Below are 13,278 nucleotides of genomic sequence, written 5' to 3' on the forward strand. Positions count from 1 at the left end.
GGCATTCAACCTTTCCCTGGCAATGGCTTTAGGAAATGTTAAGTCTGTCTCTGTGTCTGTTCAGTGCTAGTGCTGCTCTCTGTAAAGCTTTCAGATGCTCTATTTCCACTTCTGGAAGAGATAGTAATTTGCTATTTTACTCGCTAATGCCAACAAAATCCCTGTTGCCATCTCCTAGGATTTTAGTGCTGTGCAGCAAGGAGGAGAAGGCACTTTATCTGCTTCTGCATACAATTTATTAACATTTCTTCCTGCTTCTGCTCTGCTTCTGATGACAGGCTCAAATACTCAAGAAAAAGAATAGCAAATGTAGAAATAATGCAATGAGCTGCCGGTCTCTTTCTTAAGCTGTCAAAGGAGCATGTTCAGTGTGTGTGTGTGATGTTCTGGGACTCTCAGCAGGGGTCAGTCCTGCAAAGGTTATCCTGAGAATAAATGCATGCATTTAAATGGGATGACTATAACAGTTAGACCTCTAAGGTCCACTGCTTTAAAATGAGGAACTCTCAATTTCCATGAGCTTGGAGCAGACCCAAAATCAGCAGCTATAAGATTTTTACACCACTCTGTAGAAATTTTTGTATGTGGACCCCACCAGAAGGCAGTGAGTGCTCTGTCTAGTTTAATGCAGACAGTTGGAGTTAATCATACAGATAACTGAAGAGATCATTCACATATTTCCCAGATGCAAAGCCTCTATTGATGATCAAAGCTTGTGGTGGCAATGTTCTGCCAGGTTGTGCTACAGTCACTCCCTGGCGGAGCCGCACTTTCCCCAGGCAGTTTTCCACCATTTCTGTGCTCACTTCCCAGAGCTGGGCTCCTTGGGGGAAGCTGTTTGTGAGTGTGATGTTGACGACTTCATCACTGCCATTGCAGCTGGCTCCATACCCAATCTGCATACTGAGAGTGCAGTCCTCCGTGAGTCCTGAAGCAAACTTTGCTGCACACTAACATCACCAATAGGGGCTATAGCTACCCTTCTTTAGCACCCCCTGCACATTTGGGCTGATGTTAGTGTAGGGACTTGTTCTTTGAGTGCTAACCTAGCCACCAATGATTCATAGAATCATAGAATAGCAGGTTGGAAGAGATCTCATTGGACCATCTGGTCCAACCTTTCTTGGTAAAACCATGGTCTAGACAAGACAGCCCAGCACCCTGTCCAGCTAAATTTTGAAAGTGTCTGATGTTGGGGCATCTACCACTTCCCTGGGGACATTATTCCAATGGCTGATTGTTGTCATTGTGAAGAATTGTCTTCTTGTGTCCAGTCAGAATCTCCCCAGGAGTAACTTGTACCCCTTACCCCTGTCTTTTCCATGTGACTCCTTGTAAAAAGGGACTTTCTGTCTTCTTTGTACTCACTCTTTAAGTACTGGAACATGGTGATAAGGTGTCCCCTAAGCCTTCTCTTCTCAAGGCTGAACAAACCCAGTTCTGTCAGCCTTTCCTCTATGGCACGCTTCCCAGTCCTCTGATCGTCTTTGTGGCCCTTCTGTGGACCCTCTCAGCCCATCCACATCTTTTTTATATAGCAGGGACCAACACTGAACACCGAGTTCCAGGTGTGGCCTGACAAGCGCTCAGTAGGGTGAGATTTGATGTACTCCTGGTCCCTTGGCTGTTTGCAAAAGCTGAATTGCTCAGTTTTTAGCTGGAGGCTAACAGATGGTTTGCAGCACCTAAAGGTGCTATCTTCCCTTGAGGGCTGAATTAGCCTACCTAATGTCATATAGGTGGCAGACCCTCTGGAATTCTTTGTATCAGTGTTGGATGCTACTAGTGCCAAACCCCTGAGCCTGCAGCAAGCAGTGGACTGGTGTAACAAGCTGACAAGTTCTTGTGGCTCAGAACAGAGCAGTCATTGGCCTGTTATGTTTCACAGGACCTGGCTTTATAGCTTAAAATACAGCAACTCATGCTTGTGATGCTGGTAGTCAAGATAAATGCTCTTGCAAGAATGGAGGGACCTTTTACAAGGTCTAGAATTCGGTTAGTTCCTCAAGTCTGAGCTACCCCTCACTGCTTTAGCAGTATTCATTTCTGCAAATACAGTCTCCTGCCCACCCACTTCAATTCTTTTCCTATTCCTTAGAACTCTTTCTATACAGTGGCCACCCTTCTCCTTCCCAAGCCATCCTCCCCTTCCCCCAGCTCACCTCAGGCTGACACAAAGCTTGCAGGAGCAAAGCCAATTTATTGTAACGTTCATATTTCAGTGAGGGGGTCATATTGGACAGGGCTGCAGCAGAAAAGCAGCAGTGGACAGCTGTTTCCCATTTATTCACATGTAACCTCCACAGCGCTGTCAGCAGAATATTAAACAAGGTTTTAGCATCTGCTTTTTTGGTTGGTTGGGTATCAGCCAACTGCTCCTGAATTCTGAGATTGACTAAGTGTCTGCATATCTCATTAGCAGGGTTAGCTAATCTTTATCACTCACTGCCACAGCAAAACCTCAGCAGCTCTTAGCTCCTTTGCAGAACATAATTGTTGTCTGCAAGTGTTTGATTCTGGTGACTTCTATTGCCAAGGCACAGCATGGTCTCTCCACTGTTTCATAGGGACTGCAGGAAAGCTCCAGGCTGTACTAGACTGAAAAGAGCTGGTCACTCTTAGGAAGATGAATGTGCCTATTCTCTGGTGGGGAAAAAAAAAAAAAGGAAAAAAAGAAAAAGAAAAAATTTAGCTTGCTTCTGCTAGGTTTTAAATCACAGTACAGAATTGAGGGCAATACACTTGTCACTCTTGCTGGCCCAGGGTGACAAGCAGGCATTCATGTTTGTATTCCAGGCAAAATTCCAAGGAGATCCCAAGAAGTCACCATTTGTGGTGGGCTGCAGCTCCCTGAAGCTTCCTCATGCCAATCTTCATTCTCAGCTCTCTCACCGTCTGTGTGTTCTGGTGAGCAGAGGCTGTTCCAAGAGATCAGCTAGCAGTAAGGAAAAGCAGGTGGAAAAAAACAGAAGGAAAAGATGCTGTCTTACAAGTCCCACAGTTAAACTGTCACCTTCTCTCTGCACCCAGTTGTGTTTCCACCCAGTAGTGAATTGGGTGAACACATTCCCTTTCCACCAAAAGCAGAGTTGTTAGGAAAGGAAATGTCTCTTCTCCCTGTCACAGTGAAGGCTCTTTCCTGCAGTACATTTACAAGTACTTTACCCAGTCTGCTTTTAAATAACACACTTGCCACCAGTTAAGAGAAAATAGCAAAGGTGAATTCTATGCTGGCAGTGATTTTGCCTTCTAAGGTTCCTCTGGTCAGTCTTTCTGTCCATTTCAGTGACATAGCTTCAGCTCTGCTGGGGGTGAGTAAAGTCCAGCCACCGAAGAAGAAAATTTGAACACCATGCAGTATAATCAACTCTGCTAATTTAAATATAAGAAGGGAATTTGAATCTCTAAATCTTCCTGAACCTCCTGATCTCCTTTAAAGTAGCAGGAAGATTTGTACCACTACTTTTTCTATCCATAAAATTTCTCTTGCCCTTTCATATTTTGAGATAATTCACTTTCAGTGGCTGTAATTCCACAAGCTACCTTCATGTTTTGTAAAATGCACATACAGTCTGCAATGCATGACCTGCGATATAAGAGCTGTCTTCTCCCATGAAATATTTCATGTAGGCAGGAAAACATTTTTAAAAAGAAATAAAGACAATAGAGACTTCTTTCCTGCTCTTTGTCACAAAAAACACATTCTCAGACCTAATGGTAAGACAAGGTCCACAAATAAGTAACTCTTTTCAAAGGAAACCTGTGTTAATAAAACTTAGCACATCAGTCTCTACATTCACACATTCCTGTGTGTGGCCATCAGGCCTGTCACTTTTGGAGACACATACCGTTCTTTCTGGTAGTGGGACATAGAGGTCTTTCTGAGATCTACTGACATTTAATGATTCTCTTTGTTGCCCTGCTTGTGACTGTCACAGCACATCAGATTCATTGGCAGCTGAGGTTAAGACTTGTTTTAGGAGTTTGACAAAGTGTCTGAGGTACTTCAGAGAATTCATCTGAGAAGGAGGGTAAGTTCCTTGCACAGAAAACATGCTAGCCTGCCAGAAAGAACTACAGAGAAACAACTGAAGAGAGCGCACATGTACAGAATTCCAGTGCCACTCATTGAAGCAGCAAAAGAGCATTGCAGTTGCCCCATCCTGATCTTGCTCAGGTCTCAAGACATTGAAATACCTCCCAGCGTTCCTAATGATGGGCACCATTTTAATCTCCTGATGTACTGTTGAATCTTCCTTGCCTTCTGCTGCAACCCTGAAGTGAAGCAGTGTGCCAGAGAGGATAAGGCAGTTAAAATAGTATCCCTACTGACAATGCTTGGCAGTAAGAATAGAAGCCCTTTTAAATGACTTTCTGTTTGTGTCCAAAGTCATGGGGTTTAACTTAGTGGTGATATGGTTTACCCTGCTCCTGACTTGCATCCACAATGCTTTTGCAGCACAAAGAGGTGCAAGGCCAAGCCAAAGCCTTTTCAGAAGAAGGGGTTGTTTAGAATGATGCAACAACCCTCAACTCATTGGGGTAAACTGGAGATAAACTGGGACTAAATTTAAGTGGTATGCTGATTATTGCCCCCTAAAGCTAATAATGGGGAAGAAGGGTGCTGCCTTATTTGACTGGTATGTAAATCTGAGCTGAGCTCAGTTCCTGATTTAAGGTATGGATGCCAGGCCTGGAGCTAGTTCCACGAGCAAGTGTTGGGAATGGTAACAAGACAGTAAGAGCTGAGCTGCTGATGCCTGGGAATTATGAATGTGTGTTACTAGATTTCTATGCACCATGAAAAATACAAGGCTGAAAAATCTCTGGGCACGGGTGAAAGAGCATGTGACTGTCCCAAAAAGCACCACAGAGCTGGTCATTGGATATCAAAGGTATGGTTGGTGGTTCACGATCCGTTTCTCTACAATGGGGTGAAGGGGGCTGGGCCATAAGTCTGACATGCAAAGATAGAATAGGTTATGTTGAGGTATCCATCGTTCTAATCTTTTATCTGCTTAACACTGCTGTTTCTCCCAGAAATCCATGGGACGCTGCCAGTTTGCACTCTATGGTTAAAAGGTTTAAATATATTTTCTGATCCCACTGTTTTGGGATTTTGTATTGCTACTGGGCTGGTGCAGACCAGCTTGCCTACAATAATGTTCAGCATCCTTCATCTTCCCATGATGCTTTAAATTGGAAGTTTGGATGCCTTCTAGCTAATCTTGCAAATAGCCACTAATAATATTTTTTTCTAGAAATGGTTCCTATACTTGGTGGTATGGTGAGGATCAGGCCCATTTCTGGATGTAGCTCTGAGCATTGTCCTAGATTTCTCTCCTAGCACTTAGTTTTCTGTGACTCAGTTACCCACTTGTGAAACTAGCTGTCCCATCTTTCTGTCTGATGTGGCTTTAATATGCATGACAGTGGCTGACTGTCTTTGTTCTGGGGACAAAAGTAGCCTTCATTGCTCGAAGTATTCACTTGAATACTTTGATTTACACATTTATTTCTACATGGCAATATAAACGCCATGTCATAGAAAAGCTGGTTCTTGGCAACACAAACCATTACAAATGATTGCACCATGTCACCTTCCCTTAATGACCTTGGCCTGACATATCCAGGTAAGGGATGCAGCTGGCAAGCTGACATTTCCCTCAGGAAATGCTCTGTCCCTCTTCTGGTTCCCCCCCTTCCTTCATTTGGAAAATCTTTGATAATTAAATCTCTGCAAAGGCAAGTGATCTGTTGTTATAATTCATTTGATAATTCAGCCTAAGCCCCTCGTTTCTCTTTGCACAAATGAAATTTGCTCTGTTCACAGAAGATTGGCTCCCAAGCTACCTGCTTGCTCACACAACCCCTTTCCTAATTAGATGGCTGAAACCAGCAAAGCATGAACTTCTTCCCAGCACAGATAACCTTAGGGAAACAAAGAAGGTGCTTTTCATTAGAGAGGTTGTGGAGACCCTGCCACGAAGAAGAGAAATAGATTAATTTCTGGAAGACAGAAAGGTGCAAGAACTTACCGGTCACTTATTGTAGGCAGCATCTCCTGTTCAGGCAGGGGCAGCAGGGAGAAAGGAAAGGGGCTCAGCTGTTATACTGGGAACCCCTTATCCCGGTTTCTTTTTTTCCATCACTCAGTTATGGTTCCTCTTCCTTTAGTGGGTTTTGCCTAAAGAACTGGATGAAGTTTTAATAGATGCCTTCTTGAACAAGAAAAGCACCCAGGTTTGGCTTGGAAAGTGCAGTCTTTTCCTTGGTAGCTGGAAGAGTTGCTTTTCCCATTGCATAGTCCAACTACTCCAGAGGGATGCAGCAACTGCAGGCAAGGTGCCACTTGAAACAAACCCCATGGACAAGATGTTTTCTGTTGGTGGTGTCTTCAGATTAAGGGTGAATGCTTCTCCATTAGAAATCATATGGGTGTAATGGCTATTGGCCCTACATCCTTATTGAAATGTTACACTAAGGATCCAATTAAGGAATTGATCTCACAGTTCCTTTTGGCTTTCACAAACTACTGATGTATTTGAAGATAAATTCTCCGTACCCAGAGTATCAGGTCTGTGTTACTAGGCGATTTGGCTTGGGCTAGGCTTTGTGCTGCCTAGTAGGGGCATGGTGCAGCTGCAGATCACCTGCAACCACTGCAACAGTGCCCAGTGCTCAGCACTGCCATGAAAACTGTGCCAGTTGGAAAGTTGAAAGCAGGAGCAGCAAAGGAAGGAGATCATATAGAAAAGGCTCAAAGAGAAAAGCTGTTATACCCTTTGCTTACACAGACATTTATTTGCCAGGCCCCTCCTGGGGACAACTGGAGAAATATCTGCTGAGTTGCCTTAATGACCTGTAAAATGGACTGAAACAACTTTCAGGAGATTTTCCTTTCCCATCTGTAAGGGCTGGAGATCATACTGATGTCCTTCAGTAAGATTACCTGCAAACCAGCTAGCTCTCAGCCATCACTCTCCCTTCCTCAGAAGCAGGTGGTACCAAACTGCATTACCCAACCATGAATTCCAAATCTCTCTGGGACTGGGGCAGGTAAAAGCAATCATCTCTGTAATTAATGTTTGATGAGCAGTGGATAACAAGTTAAACCCCATGAGAACTAAGTAACAGCAGAACTAGCTGAGGATGGCAGTGAGAATGGTGGAGAACAAAAACCAAGCTGGGAACCAGGCTGGGAGAGCAACTGCTTGTAGCTGACTGTGTGAATTCACTGAGACCCTTCAGCAGAAATTGCAACTAAAAAGCAAGGCCCCAAAAGCTGGTAGCTGTCATAAAAGGGACTGATACAGTATCAGCAACTACCAAGAAGTTACTAGGTCAGCAGGAGGAGAGAAATAACTAGAAATGTGTTTTGTCTTGAGCAGTCCTGAAATTCTATCTCCTTTTGGGATCATTGTTCCCCTGAGGGCTTTGCTACTTTTTTACCTTTGAGATGGGACCAATCCTCAAATTTACCTCCTATAGTCATGCTTTGCCCAGGGCATGAAGAGCTAAAGTAAGTAGGAAGTGCAACAGTGGGATAATAAGTACAAAGTAAAGTTATCAGCCTGGCCTTGTTCCTTTGAAACACTCCTAATCCTCGGTTTTACTTGCCTCTGAACTCGGTACATTTGGATCCATAATAGGAGCAGCTGTGAGTTTTCACTGAGGTTTCCCTTTGCTGCACCCAGAAGCTCCCCAGCTTCCTCAACCACATGATCAGCTCTTTTTTCCTTGCCACCCATCTTTTTGTCCAGGGAAGTTTCTGGGGTGCAGAGCATAGAACAACATTCTGTTTTCATTTACATCTGTGAAATCCCTGCAGTGATAAAAGGTTTGTGCAGCTCTCACCGAGTACACAATCTGGCTGATATTCAAGTCACAGCAATGGTAATTTCATTAACTTTCAGATTCCTGTCACTGAAAAAGATTGGATTGGCATGCTAGAAGTCCAAAATATCAACCACATCTTCACTGCATATCCCATTATGCTGTTTTATTTGGTGTCAATATTAGTTTGTGAAGAGCAATAGGCATCAATAGCCAGTAATAAACAGGAGCATCCAGTGACAACCTCTTTGTACAGTGGATGCTAGTTGGAGGTTTCTAAATAATGTCTACAAGTCATTCTTTCTAGATACTGTTCAAGGATCTCAGGTCTCCAGAATATTTAGCAAGTTATTAAGACAATAAATACTACACAAAAAGTATTTAGAAATTTTTGAAAGAGTAAAAAAAAAATTTTTTTTTGGAGCTGACTACAGATTCACTGAGAATACTCAGCAGAAATTGCAACTAAAACCTAAGACCCTGAAAGCTGCTAGCTGACATAAATGGGTCCTGCTGCAGCATCACTAACTACCAGAACTTTACATCATGGAGCAACCACCAACCAGCTGGGGCTGACAAACAGCTTGGGGGTAGGTTATTGCCCAAATGTTACTACTCAGGTTTTACATCAGCTTCAGAAGCAGCTGTCTTGCTTTGTCTGTGACAAACAAAACCAGATAAACTCTAATCTGATCTAGTTTCCTAGTTTGTGGCTGGCTAAATCAGTGTTAGCTGCTGGCCTCCTGCTCATCTGGTGACACAACATTTCCTCCCTAGAATCAGCCCAAACTATCACATTTTAATTTGGCAGAAAAAGGCAAAACTGTTATGTTACACCTAAAAAACAGCTTTCCTATCCTTTACAGGGCAATCTTTGTTCTCCCCTGTTTCCAGAAAAGAGATGCTAGCTTCACAGCACAGCAACTTTTTGGTTTTTATATATATAAAAATAATAAAAAATCAGCTCTCTGCAAGCATGACTCTCACAGGCAGTTTCCTAAGTAGTGGAACAGTTTTCTTTAAGGAGCCTGAGGGAACAAGGAAGGAAAATTGGGGGAAGGTGCTCACTAGAGACCTTAGCTTTTTAAGAGGAGAGTACCCTAGTCTGATTGATACCTTCATATCAACAGAAGGCAAACACAGCTGCCCCGACTTCTACACTCAGATTTTGACTGTAACCTCTTGCAGTATAAAGAGCTCAGACTTTTAAGAGCCCGTAATGGCAGAAGAGGGAAACAGACTTCTTGTACAGCAGACTGCAACAAAATATATACACTGTTAAAGTGTTACAACATCTCAGCCACAGCTTTAACTTACTAATAGCATTAAGTACTAGGAAAACAGTAAGAAAGTCATCCTACCCCATTTCCTTCAAGTACTCTGAAAGCCCACACCTGGCCTTTGCTTTGAACCAATCCTTGCCAGCAAGCCTCAAGCCTCTATTTAAGGTATACACACCCTTACTAGAGGGTAGGTTGTTTAGTAAGTTCTGATGTTTGTTTGTTTGTTTTCTCCACACTCCCCTCCCTTATCCTTTCCTTCTTACTGTTGAAGTCACTAGGATTTGGTGCTTTGAGGCATTTTTCTGTATCTGTGAAATAGTATGGTGTTTTGTTGTGGTTTTTGTTGTTTTGTTTTTTTTTTTAAGGGGGTGGGAGGGTGCTGTTTGATTTTATACCTTAGACTGTTTGTGTGTGGTTGGACAGCAGCTGTTTTTGTGTTGATAAGCTGGTCATAGTACTGAGTTTTAACCTGATAAAGGAAAAAATGCTTTGGGATGTGTAAAAGACTTGGTTTCACCTGGCAGCTTTTTGTACTGTAGTGGTAAGGTAAGGTAAAGAAGTCCTGGGTGGTAGCTTGTGCCAAAGATACCAAGCAGAGTCTACAGGAAGCCTGTCTGTCAACTATTACGGACCCTGGGGTCCATTAGCAAGGGAGACAAGCTTTGTGTCTGCAAGTATTGCAGAAAACTGTGTTGTGATTTCCCTGCTGTTGTTTTGGTGTTCAGGTCATTGTATTTTAGCTGTTTGGAGATTTTCTGGGTCAGTTAGGCACTTTCCTAAATGGCACTCTATTTTTTTTTTTTTCCTGTCTTGCTTTCTGATTAGCTCACCTTTCCCCCTATCTTCATGCTAACAAACAGACTGGAAGTAATCTTTTTTCCAACATCTGCTTGCTCTTAGTTAGACATCAATTACAGGCTGTTTAAGAGTAGTCCTCTCTTCCTAATTTTTTTTTCACATGTTCCTTCCCCTGCTCTCTGTTCTGTCTAAGCTGTATATGTGCTCATTGCTCTAACTCCCCCCTGCTCTCAACCTCTTCCCCAGCATCAGAGAGCTATGCTGGCAATAGGCCATCTAACACTCCAGATGGCTGGCACTTGCTGCTTCTGTTACAGGCTGAGGTAATGAGCTAGTTATTCCAGAAACAAATCCAATGCTATTTACTTCAGGGAATAGTTATACTAGAACTGCTAGTTATTGCCTGCTTCATTTCTGAAGAACGTGTTCCCTGATAGTTAAGACATCGTTCTTAATGTCACTCTGAATCTACTTCAGGACTTGCTGACTGAGGCATGGAGCAGACTGTTTTCTAACAAAGGTGTAGTAGCACTTCTTGTCCTCAGTGTGGGGAGTCTGGTGATGACTGCCCACCCTTAGTTTTATCTACCTCATGGCTGTCTCTTCCAGCTGGTGTGAAGAGCATAAAGGAACCAAAAGCTCTTTTGTCAGCCTGCATAATGCAGCCTCTCCCAACTTGTAGGTAACTTACTGGTGGTTGTTTGGAATGGTATTGCTTTACTCATATTGTATGCTTTGTTTCAGCACTCTAGAATTCTTATTTCCTTGGATCTAGGGCTTTAGGTCTTGTATGTTATGATTTTGCTCATGGATCCCATTATATACACCCTCTGGACACTTTGTGGACACCAAATACTTTACAATAGGGCAGCCAAATCAATGAATACTTCTGCTGTGGCTGAAACAAGTTTGGGCCAGTCACAGGGAAAAAGCTTTCTTATCCTGGAACCAGTTCTTATCAATGGGAAAGTGAGTGGAAGCATGTGGGAAGGTCAGTGCCTGGGGAGAGTCTAGAAAACTGCCGCTTCTAGGATGTCTGTGTTTGGCTGGATTGTGGCTGAACTGGAGAGCAGAGTTTTGGTAGGGAGTGGCAAAGCTGAAACTGTAATAGGTAATTGCTTCATATTAACAAGTGTAGTCAAGGTTAGAACTATTTATAACCCTTTGGGGCAAAGGAATATACAAAGGTGTTTGTAAAACACAAGACTGAGAGAAGAGTTACTATGCAAATGAGACACTTGGAAGCAGTTTTGTTGTGAGAGCCCCTGAAGAAGCATAAGAAAAAGCTGAAATCTACTTCTCTAAGGAGCAGTAACCTGAAGTTAGTAAAGGGAGCCCAAGAGACTGAGGAAAGGACTGCTGCTTGTGGCAGCTGCTTAGGAGACATCATGTGAGCTTGTCCTGGGACTTGTCCAGCTTCTATCACTGTAGCAGAACCACAGATAAGCCACCTTCCACATCACACAGCTAGCATCCATTCCTGTCACAGCATGGACTAGCTCCTGCTTGAGAGACCCACATGACCTAACAGAACCCCTGTTCTGTAACAAATCCAATGTGCACAGTGACATATCTGACATCTACAACCTACTAAACCCTGCAGTGGAGCAGAAATATATTTATAGGAGCAGAAATGAATATTAATAAGCAGTTCCTCTCTGAAATCTAAGTGTATCTCCTAAAATTGCTAGCTTTTCAGCCAACCTAAAACTACTTCTAATCTCTGTCCTCGATGGGGAGGTGGAAAGCAGCCCTCCAACACAGCAACTCTGATCCTAATTTAAAGTACCATCTCTATCAGTAGTTCAATGAAGGGGACTTCCTATGTCCCACCCTACTAATTAACTAGATGTTGCTGTAATCTCCTCCCTCAGTAGACAGCTCACTTGTATCCCCTTCAATGATTCCAACACTTTCGCTTCAAGTCATCCTGGTGGTTAACAGCCTGTGTAGGAATATTTTTCATTTTTTTCATCCCTTCTCAAGAGAACTCATGTTGGTGAAGCATGTGCCTGCATTTAGGGTTTGTTCAGGTGCTGGGAAGACTGAGTAGTCTTCACAGTTCCAGATCTAAATTCTCCACTTTGCAAATGCAGAAGCACAGGCTCAAGAGTAGACTAAAATCTGTTCTTGAAGAGACAGTCCTCGTGTGCTCGGTGCAGGCCAGGCTGGTAAGGTGTAGTCAGCAAGCAGGCATCTTGAGATGGGCTCTTTCTCAGTACAGAGCTGAGCTATTGACAGAAATAGTGATGAAAAGCATGCGGGTTGTGGCTTGTCTGAATTTGTGCGCTAGCTTCAGTCCTTGGGGTTCTGACGTGTCCCTGAGCACCCTGGTCCTATGGCTGGGGGCAAGCATTGCTCCTTCAAAAACAGCAGTAAGTAAACTCTGCAAGGAACATCAGATCTGCTACCTAACAGTCTTTGAAAATCTAGGAAGATGCCAAATGCTTAAAGCAATATTGAAAATGTTTTCTGCAGGTAAACCCTAACCACCTATTACCACAAATTGTTGAAGGAATAGGAAACTGCCTGAATGGCAATTCACAGCATAAAGTAGGAGTTCTTCCAGAGCTAGCCAAAAGGAAATTCTGAGTATGGAGACTTGTAGAAAATGGGCTGTGTACATGTGGTTTTATGCTGCCTGAAATGCCAATGTATGTGAAGTCAAAGCTGTGCTTTGGACAGCGCGGCTCAAAGGAAACTGCTTGCATCTAACCTTCAGCAAATGTGTGGAAGTAGAAAAGGAGACTGATGCTGCTAAGTCACAGCAGTCAGTGACCATGGTGCGAACTTCCCATGTGGTGTTATTATTGAGAAACCAGTAAGGATTTTATGGAGTGAGTTAAAGGCTAGCAAAATGGGTAGTTCAGTGAATACCATGGAGGTGTCTCTACTGCAGAGTTGTTGGCTAGAGTCTAAAACACCCAGATATTCTTTTTAGTCTCTGAGCTCCTTCAAAGATCTGATTGCAATGACACAGAACTTCCCTGATCCTTTTGCTCCTTTGAGGCAGGAAAGCAAATGCTTTTGGCTGCCCATGCTGCTGGGCTGCGTGGCTCAAACAGCGGTAATAAACAAAGCTCTTACTGGGTTGCGTCCTGGTTTCAGCTGAGATAGAGTTCATTTTCTTTCCAGTAGCTGGTATAGTGTTGTTTTGGATTTAGTGTAAGAATAATGTTGATAACGCACTGATGTTTTTAGCTGTTGCTAGGTAATGTTTATACTAAGTCAAGGACTTTTCAGCTTCTCACACCCTGCCAGTGAGAAGGCTGGAGTGGCCCAAGAATTTGGGAGAGGACACAGCCAGGACAGCTGATGCAATCTAGCCAAAGGGATATTCCATGCCCTCTGATGTCATGCT

This window comes from Falco peregrinus, chromosome 13, assembly GCF_023634155.1.
Source record: "Falco peregrinus isolate bFalPer1 chromosome 13, bFalPer1.pri, whole genome shotgun sequence".
In the NCBI taxonomy this organism is placed as follows: domain Eukaryota; kingdom Metazoa; phylum Chordata; class Aves; order Falconiformes; family Falconidae; genus Falco; species Falco peregrinus.